The sequence below is a fragment of the Triturus cristatus genome, chromosome 1_2 (assembly GCF_964204655.1).
Source record: "Triturus cristatus chromosome 1_2, aTriCri1.1, whole genome shotgun sequence".
NCBI lineage: Eukaryota > Metazoa > Chordata > Amphibia > Caudata > Salamandridae > Triturus > Triturus cristatus.
Genome location: NC_140580.1, coordinates 948,973,102 through 948,991,960, shown reverse-complemented (window position 1 = coordinate 948,991,960; position 18,859 = coordinate 948,973,102). Strand labels below are relative to the sequence as shown.

The following is an 18,859-nucleotide window of genomic DNA, read 5'->3' as shown; positions in this document are numbered from 1 at the left end:
CCTTCTCATCTTTTCTGGCAGGTTTCTTCCCAAACTTTCTTGGGCACAATCCTGTAATGCAATCTTGAATCTGCCACTGCTTTCACACTTATCCTTTTTTTCCAGTGTGTTCCTTCTCTGTGATTGAATCCAAGAAGCCTATTTTGCCATATGCTGTGACACAACTGCTGCTTAACACTTTTTCCTCCAATAAGATCCATTCTGCATCAAGCAGCTACTCAGGGACCATTGTCTTCTTTACCAACATTCATCCAATTCTTAAGAGACTTGTACAACATTGCCATCCTTCAATGTCCACTACCAAATCATCTTCTTCCTGGAATGGATTCTTCATGTTTCACACGTTTAATACAAGGTCTTTTCCTACTTTTCTATTTTTTCTTTCCACCAACTCCCCTTATTTAGCCTGCGCCCCTCTGCCATTTTATGCACCAGCACTTGTTTTGCAAGCTCACCAGACAGTGCTTTAACACACCTGTTTGCTAATTCCACGATGTACTGATTGATTCCTTAAGGGATTACTCTAATAACATCCAGAACCTTGCTCGCTTTTCCACATTGTACACATTCATAATAATCTGATCCATGATGAATTTACTGCGAGTTTCGAAAGCCTTGCTTGCAATAACTCACTCCACATAATCATAATATTTGATCCCCGATTAACTTGTTTTCCATTTCAGGAGGGTCACTTGTTGTACCAAACCACACACATTCTTGACAATACAATCCCGATGAATTTGTGGCAAGTTTCCAAAGCCTTGCTTGTTCTACCACAGTACAAAAATTCATAATGATCTAACCCAGATGATCTTGATCCAAAGCTTTGCTTGTTGTTGCACACTATGTTCATAATAATCAGATCCCCGATGAACGTGTTGCCCATTTCCAAAGCCTTGCTTGCTCTACCACAATATACACATCCATAATAATCCATTCCTCCATGAACTTGCTGCATGTCTTTAAAGACTCACTTGTGCTACTGCACTATTCACATTCATAATAATACAATCACAGATGAATTTGTAATACATTTCCAAACCTGCTATTGAAAGCCACATTCTTTAGGTTAAAAACTTAATAATGCATACTTTAACCCCTTCAGTGCCCATGACGAGATGGTCTCGTCATGGAGCGCGGTTGCGCTGTGCCCATGACGAGACTATTTCGTCATGAACCCCGCCCGCTAATGCAACGCCCGGCACAGGGTGGGGAAAGGGCGGGGCACTGAAGAGGTTAAACAGGACCAGGGGTCCTTACAAATAATTTGGCTCTGCCTATTGCTAACCAATTACCTGATGCATCTAACAAGCATGAGGCAGAAAAAACATATAAATGCAGGACACAAGGGAGAACATGAGGTGGTTATATAATTTGGAGGGCATCTCTATTTCTTGCAGATACTTGGCTTGTGGTGGGAATTCTTAAGAATCGAAAAGCATGTAATACATTTGAGTAATAGTTGAGAGGGGTGAGAGCCCACCTCAAATAATAATCACAATCAATGTCAGGGTGAACCACCACAATCACTATTTTAACCTGTGGTTAACCCGCTAGTAGCCTGGAACAAAGCAGTTAGGCTTAATTTAGAGGCAATGTGTAAAGGATTGTACAGTACTCAAACAGTTATAAAGTAAAAACACAACATAAGAAAAATTCTAAACCAATAAAGAAAAAACAAGAATATTTTACTAAATAAAATGACACCAAAACAAAGTAGAATCGGATATATACATTTTTAAACTTTGAATTAAAAATAGCACCACAAAGCATCAACCATGTGTATCTGGTCACGCTAGATTGGGTTAAGGTCAAAAGTTAAGGGTGACGCAATGGATCACTGGGCTGATACAGAGACCAGGTTTGTCCCGGTGGAACGTTTGCCTTCTGACTTATGAACCTTTATGTAGAAAAAGTGGCTGTCGACGAGCCATTGGCTGGGAAAGTTGCAAGCTGAATCTGTTGCAGGGCTCGACGATGGTGGAATGTTGAAACACATGTGATCCTGTGCGATTGATTGCTTACAAAGGCGAGAAAGCTTCAAGCGAGCAAAGTCCAAAATCTGTGCCCAGAAAGGCCTCAACGTTGATAGGCGTGGGCTTGGTGTCGGTCTCCATTAAGCCCATCACATTTGAATTTAGAAACTTTTCTGTAATACAGATCTCTTTCAGCGAGCAAACCACCGAGCTGAGACTGACTGGCAATTCGATGTCAAAGGCTGCAGCTTCGAGGGCTGCGACTCTGATGCTTCTCCGGGCAGAAAGTTGGCAAAAAGTTTCTAAGTCCCACTTCTTGCAGGACAGGAGGAATACACTCTTAACACCAGTCAAGGTCCCAGGATCTGGGGGCACCTTTTGGAGATGAGGACTCACTCCAACAGAGGCCAATAGTGGAGTCCAGGGCTGATCAATTTGGAATTGATCAGCTGGGCAGTTGCAGGGAGAGATCTCTCTGGAAGTTTGTTGTGTCCCTGTAGCTCAGATAGGAGGTAGCCAACTGACCATTGGAATCGCTTCTGGTGTCCTGGTTTCAAAACAAACACGTCCAGTCTTCCTTCGAGTTCCAGACAGCAGGGCAGTCCTTCTTCTGATGTTCACAAGTCTAGGGGTGTTCTAAGAAGGTCCACGTTTATGCCCAGTGCCAGCCTGTGGGTGGAGGGTACCACCTAAACCAGATGTGCTCAGTGCGGATTAGGTGGCTAAATATTGTGCACTTAAGAATGAAAGAGTGATTGAAGAGACTGAACATGATGAATCAAGATTCAATCCCTTACAAAATACTGACAGTGTTCATTGTTCCCTGCTGAGTTTAATTCAATTATCTTTAAGTGGAATGAGAGAACTTCAGGAGGAAGCTTCAAAAGATGAGAAAAGGAAATTGGAAATGGGATAAATTATCATGATTTGTATGTTACCCCTGAACATAAATATATATGGCCTGACTCTATGTTGTATCCAGTGAAGCATAAGTGCCATTCAGGTACAGTCACCATGGTCAGAATTTTCAAGAAGTATTGGAAAAATAGAATGTTTCGAAATGTTGCAGTGAATATATGCACTTGTATGTCAAAAGAACAACCAAGTCCCAAACACAGTTGTATGGATGAATCATATTGTCAAATCAGAGGGCCCATTTACAAGACTGCAGACAGAGTTAATCAAAATGCCAATTTATAATGGCCTTAAATACATTTTGATGGTCGTCTGCTCATTTTCTGACATCCCAACTTAAACTTTTGTTGAGGGAATTAATTTTAATGTTTGATTTGCCAACCTCTATTGAGATAGATCCTGGTTCCCATTTTAAGAAGTAAATTTTACAATTGATTTGTACTGCTCTACAAATTGATGAAAAGTTCAATTGTAGTTATCATCCTAAAATGTCTGGAGTGGTGGAAAGAACAAATAGGACCATAAAGAACGAGTTTGCCAAAGTAAGTTCTTCTACTGGTTTGAAGTGGCCGGACGCTCTTCCTCTTGTTTTGATAAGCATAAGATGTACCCCTGACAAAAAGAAGTGATGATGGGCAGAGTTATAAGATGGGATTATACTCCTTCAACTGCCCTTGTTTCAGTTTCTGATTATATCGTTCTAGAATACTGCAAAGGTCCAGCTAATACAGTGAAATCTGTCTCTCACCAGGTAAATTTGGCAACAGAAGCAACAAAAGAAGTTATTTGCCACAATCTAAGTCCTGGTGATGGATAGTTGTCAGAAGACATGTGAGGTAGAACTGTCAGGAGGAGTACTGGAATGGACCTTACAAAATAATTCTGGTAACTAACACTACTGTAAAGTGTGTTGGAATCCTACAGTAGATCCACGCAACTCATAAAAAAGGTTTGAAGGCTGTGGATGAAGGAAGAAGAGGTGAAAATAACCACTGATTTGCAGAGTCAAGCTAACATTTGCAGCATGGATCCAGAGGGGGTGAAACATTTGAAAGTGAAACTGGTGAAGACAATGAGGTCATAGAAGTCCTGGTTGATCAAAGTGAAGATCAAGATCCAGGTGAAGGTACCAGTAGTGCCCTCCAGTTTCAAGGTGAGGGGCAAAGTGAAGAGCTGTTGCATTATCAACGTCAAAGGCATGAGTCCCCGCAAAAAGAAGCAGTCTATGATCCAAACAGTGAAAAACATCAGTTGAAATTAAGAGTCATAAGAACATCCAGAGAGACAAAGCAGTTCACAGTGACTCATGTTGCTGACAGTGAACAGAGCTCAAGTCCATCAGTGAGTGGAGAAGATTCAGTAGTAGTCACAAAGAAGATATAAGGCCTGAAGCAAACTAGTAATAGAAAAGAAGCTGCAAGAGAAACAGTTCAAAAATGATTTATTGAATTAGCCACAGGGAACAGTGAATGTGAATCACCGGTTGCCAAGATACCTGCAAGAAGGAGAACACCAAACAGAAAGTATGCATCACCTGAATTGGCATATCTAGCAACAGTAGAAGAAGAAGAATCAGAACCAGAGGTTCATAGTCCAATCAGTTGTTGCCAATATGGTTTTGAAAGTGAACTTTAAAGTGAATCAGAAGATTGTATGAGAAATGTGTGCTAAAATCTAGTAGAAGAACGAAATGAAAAGAGCAAGGAACTGACTGAAAATAACTTTAAAAAAAGAAGAAAACAGTCCTTTTCAATTTACTTTTTTTTACTTTTTGATTATTGTTTTAATGACATAGGAATAAAAGAAGACAAATTATTATTGTTTTAAAGAACATTATGTCAAAATATTTTTGGAGCCTTTACGATAATATTTTGCTTTTTACTTCCCTAGAAAATGGCATACTGCAAATGCTGTAAAAATTATTTGTTAAATTGCCTTATTAATAATATTAACAGTTCTAGTTGGTCTGTTGTTGTGCCTACTTTCCACAGAGGGAATTGGTTCCACAAATTGAATTAACTACAGTATGTAATGAAGTGAAACATAACACACTGGCACAGGAAAAGATTAGTTAGTGAATTTTAAGATAACATTTATGCTATAATGTTGGGGGAATATGTTAACATTATGAATGTTAAAAATTGCTTTGTGTGCACTTTTCTTCCTTCTTCTGCAGGTGAAGGATGACATATGCTCAGGTTCCTTTTTCATATAGTATGTCATGTAATGTGTTTATTAGTATTTTTTTTAAATAATACATTTTTGTTCCCTTACTTGTCGGATTTCAATGTCTCACTGTCGGATCTGCTCATATCTGAAGATGAAGATGGTAACAACAGTCTTAAATATGGTAAATGTTTTAAAACAATTGCACAAATTAAGCATGAATTTAAAGCTAGCAATCACGAGTACGTGTGTGGCTTAAGTAAAGAGGAATATGAGTTTATTAAGGAATGTAATGAGAGAAGAGTGAAGATTGTTAAAGATTAGGGAACTGAAAAAAGGGATAAGGGAACCGATCAATGATGAATAAGAATTTAGATTGTCAAATCTACATCCAAGACTAAAAATGTAACATGAAAGGATGGGTGATCGGTGAGTCACGTCTGCGCCATAGCGCATCAGCGTGAGGGACAGGGGACGGGCGGGTGGCGGGCACAGGGCTATGTCCAACGGAGCTAGTCTGGGTTCGAGGTGGTTGAGGTTTTCCATGGGGTTGTTGTTCTATTATCATTTGTTGGGAATAGTTGTGGATCTGGTTGAGAGGCTTACTGGGACAATTTGCTGAACTACTGCAGAGAAATGGTGGGTTGCGCATCGTACTGTTTAAGGTTTGAACTGTACCAGGGGTCCTGAGGAACTGGATAGAGCTATCAGTCGAGGTGTTGTTACATGACCACGTTTCTGACTTGTGCGATGTATAGTGCTATTGGCACTAAAAGTTCTGACTACGGAATACATAAGCCTGTGTGCTGTACGTTTTGCACTTATGATTACAAAATTAATAAAAACAGATTTAAACAAAAAATGAAAGGATGGGTGAAACATGTATTGTGCATTGTAAACCTTCAAAGATCGGACAGGTCGAACATGTGGAAGAGAAGGAGTATGAAACGAGTTGTGTTATGAATGGTGATTTTCTGATTGGAATTTATTATATGTGTTGTAAGACTGCCTATTTTAATTTGCAACAAAATTGGGTTGGATCTTGTTATACTGCTTTAGCTTTTTCTAGAGTCTATGATATGAGTGAAATGGATGATGCAGTTGGTTTGAATAGAGTAAAACATGGATTTGGACAGGTTATTGTCCCTCCTATAGGTGTGGGTGTGAATGGTGTGAAAATGATATGTTTGTCTACTCTTGTTGATAGGCTCACTTCTAATATCGCCGCAGCATTAATATAAGTAAACTCTGAGCTGTTTGCAATGCTTTCTGTGGTAATGTAAAACTGCTTAGTGCTAGATAACCTTCATGCTAAGGAAGGCGGTGTTGCCAAAGTACTGAAAGATAGGGAATATTTCACCTTACCTGATAACAGTGGGTTTATTAATGGGAACATAACCACTGAAATTAATATTTCTTGTGAAGTTCAAGCTTTAGAAGAGCATGGTGCATGGCAGATCGTGGGTTCTTGGTTCACTGAGATTGGGGAGGCTTTTAGTAAGGTTGGTGAATAGATTGACAGTTTGAGAGGGGTAACTGTAAGCCTAATCCTAACACCTGTTATAATTATTTATGATTTGTGCAATTGTCTAGTTTCTTTTGTTTAACATTTTTGGGAGGTTTTTCTAAATTGTGGGTTTAAGCGAATGGAATCATTCAAATGAAAAATGAAACAAGAAACAGAATTGAAAACTGTAAAGTATGGTGTCTACAATCAACTAAAGATGATAGAGGAAAATACTAGAAAGAAGCAGAAAGTGATGAAAACTTGTGTACTTTCCTGATTAATTAATTGCATTGTGTGTTTAGTGATTATAGAATAGTCAGAGGGGGAACGTATTAGAGATTTGTATGAGTTTGTATTTTTGTGCATCATTACAGTATTCACAGAGTGACATATACTTTTAAACACACAAATTCACATGTATAGACTGATGTAACTGGTTTTCAAATGAATTTCCTTTGACATGTAGAAGTGCAACATTTTAATGAATATTAATCATGCCACATTTCTGTGTAGATCGCCATCTTGACTAAGATGGAAGTCATCTCTGTATTGCTTTCTCCCCTGCACACATCCTTTCTTCACAGCCTTTGAAAAGAACAGTCAAGTTAGAGTCTGTCAAGTTATTTTCAATTGTTATTATTATTTTTCAGTTCCTGACAAACCTCCCCAGTTCAGCTATAACTTTTAACATGTATTGTTTCTTTCCACTGGTGAAATGAGACTGATACATTTGTATAGCTCTTTATTGTTGATGTGTCATATTCTGCTGTAGCATCTCCTTATGATATTAGCATAGAGGGTGCTGAATAAATATAAATGAAATGGGATAGTTCTTAAGTGTTAAGGCACTATGGCGTGTAATGTTCATGTGCCCTGCTTTGCTGAAGAAATTATACATTCACTCACACAATGAGGAATCTACAGAAATGTTGATTTAATATGCATGGATAATATATAACTCGCCCTTGATTTTCAGGGTAAGCCAGAAGACTTTCCTATTCTACTAGGGATGCTGTCCGAGTCTTTCCTGGTTTTTGCTGCCCATTGAGACTGAATATTTTCTGATTTTATATACGCTGTATAACTTTGCACCTGGGAGCCTTCATGTGATTGCCTCTATACCGCTTATTTTCAGTTTTTGAAACAAAATCCCTTAGCATTTTATTTATCTAGAACACAGTTATAGAGTGGGCTCAATCAATCACGTTACCTCATGAAATTGAGGTTTAACACTGTCTCTGATTCTTTAAATGTGGGAACAATGTTTTAAGTAAAATGTATGGGGTGACTTAATTTTGGGGTACAGTGATTTTGCTCTCACAATTGCCATCCACTGGAAGGGCTGACAGTTCCTTCTGGATGTGTATTTCCACCTGCTGTAAATGATGATGAGCCAAATGTCAGTGGTACTTCTCTTCCAAAGGACGATCCCAAGTGGACAGGTTGAAGCATGGATCACCATAAATATTGTGCGGCTGGTCTTCATAAAGGCCATCCCTTCAGGCTGTGGTCCCTCTACCTTGGTGGAGAAATGGCGTGGAAATGGAGCAAAAGAAAGGGAGGTCCCTGAGAACAATCAAAACATTGATACACTGGAAACATAGAGTCACATCTGGATAGACAATACAGGACATGAGAGCTAGGCCTCTCTGAGAAGAGTAGAATACAAAAGAGGGTCAGAATCTGCAATATTACTAACCAGAGACAGCATCCCCGGACTTGCCAAAGAAGACGTAGCTCCACTCACCCAAGTATAAGACCATGGTGACACTTTATTTCTATTGGGAGAAGGATATAATTTTCTAAGGTAAATAAATGGCATCATAGAACGATTCATGGTGAGTCCCAAGGAATGCCATGCACATTACCAAACTTACAATGAGGTTCATATATCTAATGTTCTGCCAAAACCCCCCGAGAAATTACAGACACAGCAACGAACTACTAGAAATTCACCATTAAAGCACTAGTTTAGATAAAAATAAAAATGTACCTCCGATAGGGAAACAGGAATGTGCATTCTATGTGTGAGGATATACTGTGGCAAGATCATTTACGGATTTCTTACATTTCTACTTCAACTTGTGCCTACTCTCCGGGTCTTACTTCTGACAGAATGTTCTCAGGGAAAGTGAGCCTAAGAGGTCTTGTTAGGTGGAGGCACTCTCTGACTGCCTCGTCAGTAGTCTGTTTGGTATACGATAACAAAGCAAGGTCAAACCCCTCATGCTGTTTCTTCAATCGTTACAAAAAATGGACGATGAATTTCTATTTAGACTTGTGGAGAACAACAAGAAGTCCATGGCTGTGACATTGAGACTTCCTGCTGGCCAAAATGAACGGCTCCTAAAGCTGACTAACCTTTCAACGCAGAACCATATATTAACTCTCCCTGGGTTCATAATAACAGTGTTGAGACAAAGGTAGACCCTAACAGCCACTGCCCATACAGGTAAGAGCAGCGGAGCAGTAGGGCCGGGTTGGAGGGGGGGTTTTGACAGATGAGGGGAAATTAATTAAATAATTATTTTTTCCTTGCGGTCTTCTGTCGAAATCCCCCCTCCAACCCTGCCCAATTTAATTAATGTTCCCTCGTCGTCGTCTGTCGAAATCCTCCTCCCACCTGGCCCTACCGCTCCACCGCTCTTACCTGCACGGGCCGCTGCTGGACCCTAACCCGAAATTCCTCCTCTTTCAGGACACACAATGAAGCACTATGTGAAGTTTTAGCAGAGCACTATGTGAAGTTAAGTTTGATCAGACTCACACATTCCAGGACCAACAGCATCATTCCGTTCTAGTTGAACATCCCTGTTACCATGCTTGACGCTTTTGTCAACTAGTGCTCCAAGCAATAAATTTGTTACTATCTGCTTTTAATTCTCTCCCTGTGTTCAAAATCATAGCTTGTTCAAATTCAATGGAAACGCTTCTATTCAAACTCATCCTATAGCCTTAAATAGGACCTAATTCTTCCTAACCTCCGATAATATTTGTAATGCATTACATTTGGAATGCCATTTGGCAATGCATCCAGTTTGCTTCAAATTGACCCATTCACCATTTTTTTTCTCTGTTTGGAATGTCTTTTTAAAATATTCCTTTGAATTTTCCTTGTCTCTTAGTGCAGTGTTTCCAAACCTTCCGACCCACCTGGCTTTGAAAGGACATGAGGCGGGCGACTTTTTGATGTAACCAAAGCATCGTGTGGTAGCACACTGTCATTTACAGACAGCACATTTTCCATTTAAATTGGCACTAAATTTGCCCCAGTCATAGAGTTTTACTGATAAAACCATATTGCACGCAAATGATAATGTGTGGTAATTGGGTTTCTGTGAATATTTATCAATTGTGCATTACTAGTGTCTTAATTTGTTTTGATCCTAATCAATTCTTTGTTCCCATCACACTTCAGAATTACATAAATAATGTGCTTTTCATTTTTGCTTTCCTAATTGCTGAATGCGTTCTGTTCATTTACAGGTACTAACATTTTGCTGTGTGATATAGAAAATCATATCCTACAGACTTTCCTTTCACACTATCTGTACCCCAGGAAGACTGTCATGTAATTTACTTTACTTATCTTTTTCTGACTGCAAAGTTAGAGGAGTTTGTAAACACTAATCCCCATGTTAAAAAAACCCAGCAATTTGTCAGAATCAGAAGACATGGCCTGACATTTGACCTCTGTCTTTGAAGGCCAGCAAATGTGACCCGATAAATAAATAATTTTAAGGCATCTTTATTTATTATTTGGACTTTAGCGACCCACCAAAAATTGGTTCACAACCCACAGTTTGGGAAATGTTTCTTTAGTACATTGACTCTATTAACATCCATGTCAATGAGAAACGACTTGCAATTGTCTGACATGTGTGTTAGCTTTTTCTACATGTGCAATTTTGGGTGACAAATTATTTTTGAATGTTAATGTTTTATTGGTGATTCTTGCTGTAACCAATTAATTATTAATATTGAACTTGAAACTATTTTTTAGGTGTATAGAAGTGTGTTATTATTATAGTTTAGTTGCGGAACATTTTTGAAGAGACACCAATTAATTTAATATGGATTCTGTTCTGTTCATCTTGCTCCTGCTCATTACCCCTTCCAATCAATGTACCCCTGCATGTCTTGTCTTCTCACAGACTTACCAGAGCACAGGACACAGCTGGTTATTTTCCTTAGAGGGCATGTATTGTGAGTTAAACTTAATGTACTGAATGTATCATTCCTGAGGACAAAAGTTCCAATGTAGGCCAAGTAGAATACCGTGGTGTATGGGTCTTAGTTTGGAAAATGTTTCATATAGTGTTATACATTTCTGGAAAGCGCTGTTACTGCAGAAGCTGAAGGGCTTTTCCTTTATTTAGAAATAATTTACACCCTTATGCATCAAGCCAAAATCCAGTCGGTAAAATACCGATTCCTTATTAGCTCCCGGTATTAAGTAAAAAATACCCAATCCCAATGCATCAACCCAAAAGCAGAAATCGGTATTTAAGGAATCCTTAAATAGCGATTCTTTAAATAGGGATTCCTTAAATACCGATTCCTTAAATAGCGATTGCATTTAAGGAATCCCAAAGTGAGATTCCTTAAATGCAATGCATCAAAGTTAAAAAATTAGCGATTTCGCTAATAAGGGGAGCAAATTACCATGAAGATGAACTGCATGGTAATTTGCAAAAACTTTGAAAAATGCACTTTTGTGCATTTTTCAAAGTGTCATGTTGCGCACACACATGCCCTTAGAGCATGTGTGTGTGCAACATATGTGCACATATCATTTTCAGGGGTGCAACAGGGTGTCCTTTTGACACCCTGGCACCCTTGAAAGTGCTCCAGCTATTAGCGATTCGGTAATACCGAATCGCTAATACAGAATGGCTTTACATTCATTCCTATGGGCCTCCAAGCCCATAGGAATGAATGGGTAGGTATTCCTTATTACCGATTCGGTATTACCGATTCGGTAATAAGGAATGTTAAGGAATCGCTATTTGAATAGCGATTCCTACATGCATAGCCTTTTGCTATTCCTTATTAGCGATTCCTTATTTTTCGCTAATAAGGAATCGCAAATGCTAATGTTGATGCATATGCCCCTTAGTGTTATATGATCATTTGGGACAATCTTAATTCTTATTTGCTATATATGTGCTAGCACTAGCGATGCCATGCTGAATTTGCAGTTTTTGCTTATTACCTACTCATAAAATGTGTATAAAAACCTTAAGGTTTTGGGGGTGAGCAGTGATTTTTGATTTCCCTCTAGGGATGCTGTCCATTACGCTTATGATTGTTGTTGCTTATGTGGAATTAGAATAATTCTGATCTCTGGCTGTGTACCATGTGTCTGAGCTTTCATGGAATATCTAGCATTTCGCTGTGATACTATTTAGAATTTTTTTTTAAATAAAACCCTTTAACTTTTCCCTGATTTATACTCAGTTAAGTGGCCCCAGTTACTTATTACTCTGCTATTTTTTGTTGAGGAGGGTGACGGCTCATAGTAAGATCAAGGGTGCTGGATCAGAACCTCTAAGGGAAATTTTGGGATGATCTATAATATTGTGATGCATTAGACTATTGGGGTTCAGTTCCCACAAATGCAGCAAAGGTATAGTTAGGTACAAACAACCTATCATTAACTCTACTGGAGTAGTATCCCCTGTGTATGGAATGTGGTGAATAATCATAGCTCTAAATCTTACTCTGTAAGTATTCCTTTACATTTAAAGTAGCTGCAAAGGATATTTGCACACTTTCTTTAATAAACCTGTTCACCATTGGATTGTGGCAAATATAAAGCAAACTTATAATGGATTATCAGAATCTCCTTCAGAAAATTCCTCATATAATCAAAAACAAGCTGCATACCATTATCGGAAACCAAACTCCTAGGTTTACCTTTTAACAAAAACACTTTCTTAAAGAACTTGATTGTAGATTTGGAGTGCTCTCCCACACAAACATACAGCGTATCCATTTAGAAAAATAATTTAAAGACAACAATTATAAAGTGCCGATGAAACAGAAAATGTCTAAATGGTCCAATGGAGGCAATAGCAGCCTTGACCCTTGGACCAGCAGGCATAGCTATACAGTTCAATTGAATTTGTTAACTTACCAGTGTTTGTCAGGAAGCAGACATTTTTTAAACCAAACAATATATTTTTCACCCATGCTGCCTAAACCTGGCCAGCAATCATAGCTCGTAAAAACGTTTTGGTAGCTGTAACACCCAAATGTCCCTTATGATCAGTTTTTAGTAATTTGAATTTAAACAACTTTGGTGGACAAACCAGCATCCCCTAATAATTATTCCAGACTGTATACTCACCTCTAATGCCACCTGATGATAACTTCTCAAGGCAGTAGGAACATTTCTAACTCGTTAGGGCCAACTAGTGTTAGTGAATCCAGTCAATTTCTGATAAAGAAGGTACATTTTTGCACCTGTTCCTCATAAAATCACATTAGAACACTCTTTAATGGCAACAACCTCAGCCACCGTGTACTCATCCAGGACATCTCAAGCTTATTTTCAATATGTGAATAGGATATGATCAAACAAGAAGAGGCCTCACCTACACCTTGTTCACCCATGAGGAGGTCATGTGGTGTATGATCCGTACACTACCTGAATTTATGACCCTGCAGTTAGATTTTAAACTTATGTACAGCCCACATGCACGCAAGGACCTCCCTCTCAATTGTACTATAATTGCACTAAGCACCTCTGAGTGTTGTATAATAAACTGCAACAATTCACTTCTCGCCATCAATCATCTGGCTCAAAACTGTTTCCAAATCAACTGTGCGTGCACCCCCATTTTTAGCTAGATTTTATTGCTAGTGCTTGAACTCAGCACACTGGGACACTGCCCACTGTAAGTGCTCTGACCCCTAAAGGCATGTTTGTTAGAACTGGGGTCTCCAGTTGGCCGGGGTATGCACCCTGGTCCAAGTAGGGTCCACCACTTCCGACAGAGTAGCTTGGTGCAGAGCAGGTAAGCAAGACACAGGAGGCAGTGTGTAAAGGCATTGTGCAACCACACCAACAGTAACACAGTGAAGCACACACAAAAGAGACACCACTCCGGTTGTATGCAAACATTTAGATATCTTTATCTTATTTCTATCAACTGAGGCACAGCAAAAACCCACTATCACAACACAAGGTTCCCAGAGGTAGTACTTTCAAAAGGGGCTTCCTCTGGGAAGGTTCCGGTCACATCCATTCATGTAGGCGCGGTAATCCCTTGGGCAAATACCAGTCAGGATACGAGGGGATTATGGTTAATGAAGTGCACCGAAACTCAAGCCTCTAATTGGGCGGTATAACCATAAAAGTACAAAGAAGGTGGGTCTTTGGTAAAGGCCACAGTTTACAACAATCACCAGTTCAATCTCGATTTAAATTTATAAAAGAAAAGTGAGCACAGGACCAGTCAGTACTAGTGGTCCCTGAAATGGGTTCCAGCCGCCGATTCCAGCAAAATGGTCCTGGTGCCACAGGGGTTAAACTTCCGCATTAATGCTCCCCTGCCATGCTCACAGTCAGGATACGGCAGCCAAGGGGGTCAAACCGGCACCAAAATTAGTCCCGCTGTGTTTTAGTCAGAATGCGGCCGGGAAGGAAAGTCAGGCTCTTCTGGGCACTCTCCCACTCCCGGGATGTCGCCCTACACAGCCTCCGGCAGTCCCACCGAGGGTAGGCGGCCCCGCAGCCCACCCCAGGCAACCCCCCAGCCAGCCAACTCAACACACAGCGCTGGACTTTTACCTGGGGAGGAGGGCGAGGCTGGTATCGGCCTAGAATACTTCCATCCTTGGTGCTTCCTTCCGCGGTGCACGGCGGGCGGGCCAGCCTTTCCAGAGTTCTTCCGCGGCCGGGCCTCGGGACGAGCCCCCTGGGTGCTAGGCAACACCCGGCGCGGGAGCCAATTCCAGCGCGGCTTCCCCAGCTTGCCTGAAATGACGCACCCAGGGCTTCTGAGGCACCCGGGCCGCAGTGGTGATGTCGGGCAGGCAGAACTCTACTTTACCATGCAGTTGGAGGGCCCGGCCTGCGGCGGTGATCACTGGGGTACCAGCACTTCCCAACCACAGCACTCCTGCGGCACGGCGCACTCCGGCCACGGGCGGCGGCGATGACTTCACGGCCTCCGGTACTTCAGATACTTGCCAGCGCTACACCGCACTATGGGCCGCTTTCAGAGGCGCTCTCCGCCCGTGCCGGCAGCGGTGACTCCAGGCTCTCAGCACTTTCAGTCCACAGCACCGCACACAGCATTTGGGATTCCGGGCAGCAGCGGTGATGTCTGGCTCACAGCCGTTCCAGATCAGTTACAGTCCCCGGGCAGCGGCGGTGAGTTCACGGTAATCAGCGCTTCTTCCCACAGCGCTTTTAGAGCACAGCCCATTTGTGGTCCCAGGCTGGCAGCTGGTGATGCGGACAACAGTTTGCGCTGCAGAGGCAGTCTATAGCTATGATCACACGTTGCTGCCCTAGGAAGTCCCCACTAGGCGGGGGGAACAGTTCACAGCAGGTTATGGAGACACTCTAGAGATGTTACCTCAGTCTCCCTGGCAGGGCAAGATCAGCAGTCAGTAGGGCAGCTCAGCACGTTGGGGGCAGCAGATGCTGGGAGCAGTCATCCTCAACAGTGTGGCAATCCTCCTGGCACCGCAGTCTCCACTCCTGCAGAGAGTTATGCTGGTCCAGCAGTGTAACAGAGATGTGTGGCCAGAACCCTCCCTATTATACCCTAAGGTCAGGTGACCTGAAGGGACGGCACTTTCTGGAAGAATCTAGGGGGTTGGAAATCTCTGGAAAAATCTAGGAGGCTCTGGGGTTTTCCCTTTCTTTCTTACCTGTCTGTCAACAGGGACAAAAGGCGGGCCGTGAAGGCTACAGTTGCAAAAAGTCCTAGACTGTGCAGACTATCAGCATGCAGATGGAGGGTAGGCCTCACTGCAGTAGCAGGGCCTATGGCTGATACACTAGTGTCACCATGCTTTTAAGGGAGAGCACCTGCACCGCAGCACTGTTTAGCAGTGGTAATGGACCCAGAGTCCTAAGTCCAACACAAATGTGTTGCCCAGTGAGAGGCAAAGAGGGCCAAAAACAATGGATGGGAAGACCACCCTAGGGCTGACAGGTCTAACAATGTTGAATTAGTATACTCCTAAATGGCATATTTAACTTACCTATAAGCTCCCAGTATATAGTACAAAGTGTACCCAGGGCCTATAAGTTAAATGGCAGTAGTGGACTGCAGCACCTATTGTGCCACCCACTACAGTGACAGTGCGAACATGGCTTCAGATCTACCTATGTAACCTGACTGTGGCTCTTTAAAAACTGAAATTCACCCTGTAAAAACAGCCCTTGTTGACAGGCCAAAAATGTCCTTGTAAATATTAATATCTCACCCCTAAGTAGGCTTCATTGCCCATAATACATGGTATTTAAAAGTAGGGTGTTTATAAATTTAATGTTACACTTGGCCTTACTATAACTAGCCTCCAAATGGTATTTTCACTGTAGCAAGGGTAGTTGTTCCTTGGAGAAACACTGGGATACTTTATTACAGTTAGTAAAGGTATTTACGGCTAGGAAACAGCTGGAAAAGTAATTTGAGGGCTGGATTTAATTTGTTTTATAAGCCCAATCGACCGGTGACATCAGATTTGTAATAAATATTAGGGGAAAGGGACTTTTAGAAAGTTGCCTCTGTCCTGCTTGAAACTCCTTGAGGGCTCAGGGCAAGGAGAAAGGGACAGTTTTCAGGCAAGAGGGCCAATTTAGCACTCAGTGTGGGGGGCTGGGTTTGGGTAGTTTTTTTACTTTGAGGTCGTTTTAGGGCTCAGGGCAGGGATCGGGGTAGTTTTTTGGGATTGGGGGGCCATTTTAGGGCGAGGGGTTGGGTATATATATATTTTCATCTGTGATGCACTGTGGTGTGTGCTAAAATAAAATAACCCTGTTATTAATTTACTCTGGAGTGGTGCCATGTTCTCTCGTTGAAGGCCATGGATCATCGTGGTGTTTTTGTAATATATATATATATATAATATATATATATAATGTCCAAATACAGTCCTCTGAATTAAAAGGAGCTCCTGACGCTACAGGGCGGCCTCCAACAATGGGCACGGAGCAGCCCATAAATCACCACCATGATAAGAAAGCAATGAGGCCCAATTCCGGAGACGTGGCTTTTATTCACAAGTTTTCATGTCCTTATGCGTTTCGGCGTCTATTGCAGCCTTGATCACAGGTGAAAACAGTTAAAAATGCAAACTGCGTTTGTGCGTGCTTAAAAGCTTTAGGTCACATGACTTGCTTTAAAATAAATTTCCCATAGTGCATTGTAAGGGCATTTGTAATATAGACCAGGCAATCATTGCAAATCCTCATTTTAGTAAATGTTCTTTATTCGTACTTTTTACATGCACTGATGTTAGAGTGGAATCTTTACTCACACAGTCATGTGAGTTTGTGTACTTGCGTAGTGCTCTAATACTACGATGGCCTTAGAAAATATATGTGTATATATGTGTGTATGTGTATATATATATATATATATATATATATATATATATATTATCTACTGGCGGTCGCCAGTAGATAGTTATAGTTAGGACCATTTTTCCATAGGAAATCTCAAAATTCTATTTTGAATAACTTTGGCGCCGGTTGACGAATCCTCGCGAAATTTTCAAAACTAATGGGGCGCTCCGTTCAGCTCCTACCCTGAAAGACTCGGGGTGAATCGTCAAGTGGGGGCCGAGAAAAAGGGGGGGTCCCAAAACGCGTTTTCCCCATGCATTTTCCCATAGGACCTTTAGACACAGCTACAGCCCGAACGGCTGAAAAGAATTACTTGAAATTTGGCAGAGAGGTAGCCATAAGGTCAAGGAAGTGCCTTTTGCAGGTCTGGTGTAAATCTGTTCAGTATTTCCTGAGAAAATAGCATTTAAAAGCATATCAATATCTATACGCGCGCAGGGTGCGCGCACTGAGCAAGCCCTGTGCGCGCACCTTGCCGTGCGCGAGCGTCATTCTGATTGGTTGTTAGATGTCAGTAAACATTCGAATCGGAAGAAATCAGGAAGTGTCGGCCGACATTTTGTCTGTCGCACTAAAAAGGAAAGGTAGAGACCGTGAAGAGGGGGCAGGGTAGGGAGTTGTAGACCCCCTAGTCATTGTCAGGGGGGCACAGTAGGACCACGAAGGGGAAAAAAAAGATTTAAATTTTTTAAAAAACATCGTGAGGTGCGCGCACTCTACGCGTACCCGAAAAAACCTAAAAAACATCACGAGGTGCGAAAAAAAACATTATAAAAAAAAGTAATAAAAATCACTTTTAAGTGTTTCGATATTAGGTGGCTCTAAAAAGGGCCCTTGTGTTCATTGAGTGTTTTTCGGTACCTACAAGTAAGTACCATTGCAGAGTCTAAAGTTCAAGAGGAAGAGTCTGTTCCCTTCATCATTGAAATGTACACCGTCTCCTCTATAAATGTCTTGCATGTTGTAACGCAAGTTGTTGTGGTATATAGAACCCATACCATAGTCTCTGAGGAAAGCAGAAACAGACTTATTGACGTGCTTTCTTGCTTTGTCAATCTGTGGACAAAATTGGTTGGACCAGTTCCACTTTTGCCTTTGGCATATGTTAGAATATACAAAGGCAGATTGAGGAAAAAGCGACATCAATTGCACAAAGGTGTCCTTAATAAGCATTTCCAGACCTACCCCAGTTAAAGTGCCTAGGTCATTTCCACCACAGTGCACAATAATAAGGTTATGCTGTGGGAGATGTAGAAAGGTTTTCACCAAGGGCATTAATTGGTGCCACTTTAACCCTCTCTGACCAATCCATTTAATGTCTACATTTGGCAAAGCAAGGTCTCTCACCATACCTCTTTTTCCTGCAAATTTTTCACTCCAGAAGACATAGCTATGACCTACAATCCACACTGTGAACATGTTTCAAGGAGATCTGGATGCACTCAGAAGGTGTCTTTCAGTAGAATGGCAATATGAAAAGAAACACAGTTGGAAAATGGAGGCATACATACTTTATTTTGATAAAAAGAACTCATTGGCTGATTTAAACCATTTTACAGTTAAAATTAGGCTGTATGTTTACATTTTTAAAAGCATGTTTTGGATTGGTACAGAAAAATGTGTTCCCACTGAACATTACTTTGGATTTGCTGTTAGGTTTGAAAAGTCAAGCACTCTTGCTGTTTTGATTTGAAACAATGTCTG

At 41.2% G+C, this 18,859-nt stretch overlaps 1 protein-coding gene across 1 annotated transcript in view; it reads right to left on the bottom strand.

Moving 5' to 3' along the window:
• Positions 1-14,544, bottom strand: part of LOC146868420 (lysophosphatidic acid receptor 6-like) — a 162,695-nt gene extending 148,151 nt beyond the window's left edge. The window contains exon 1 of the mRNA XM_085609982.1: positions 14,363-14,544. The gene's annotated coding sequence lies outside the window, so the exon portion shown is untranslated. The remainder of the gene's footprint in view (positions 1-14,362) is intronic.
• Between the last annotated feature and the right edge of the window lie 4,315 nt (positions 14,545-18,859).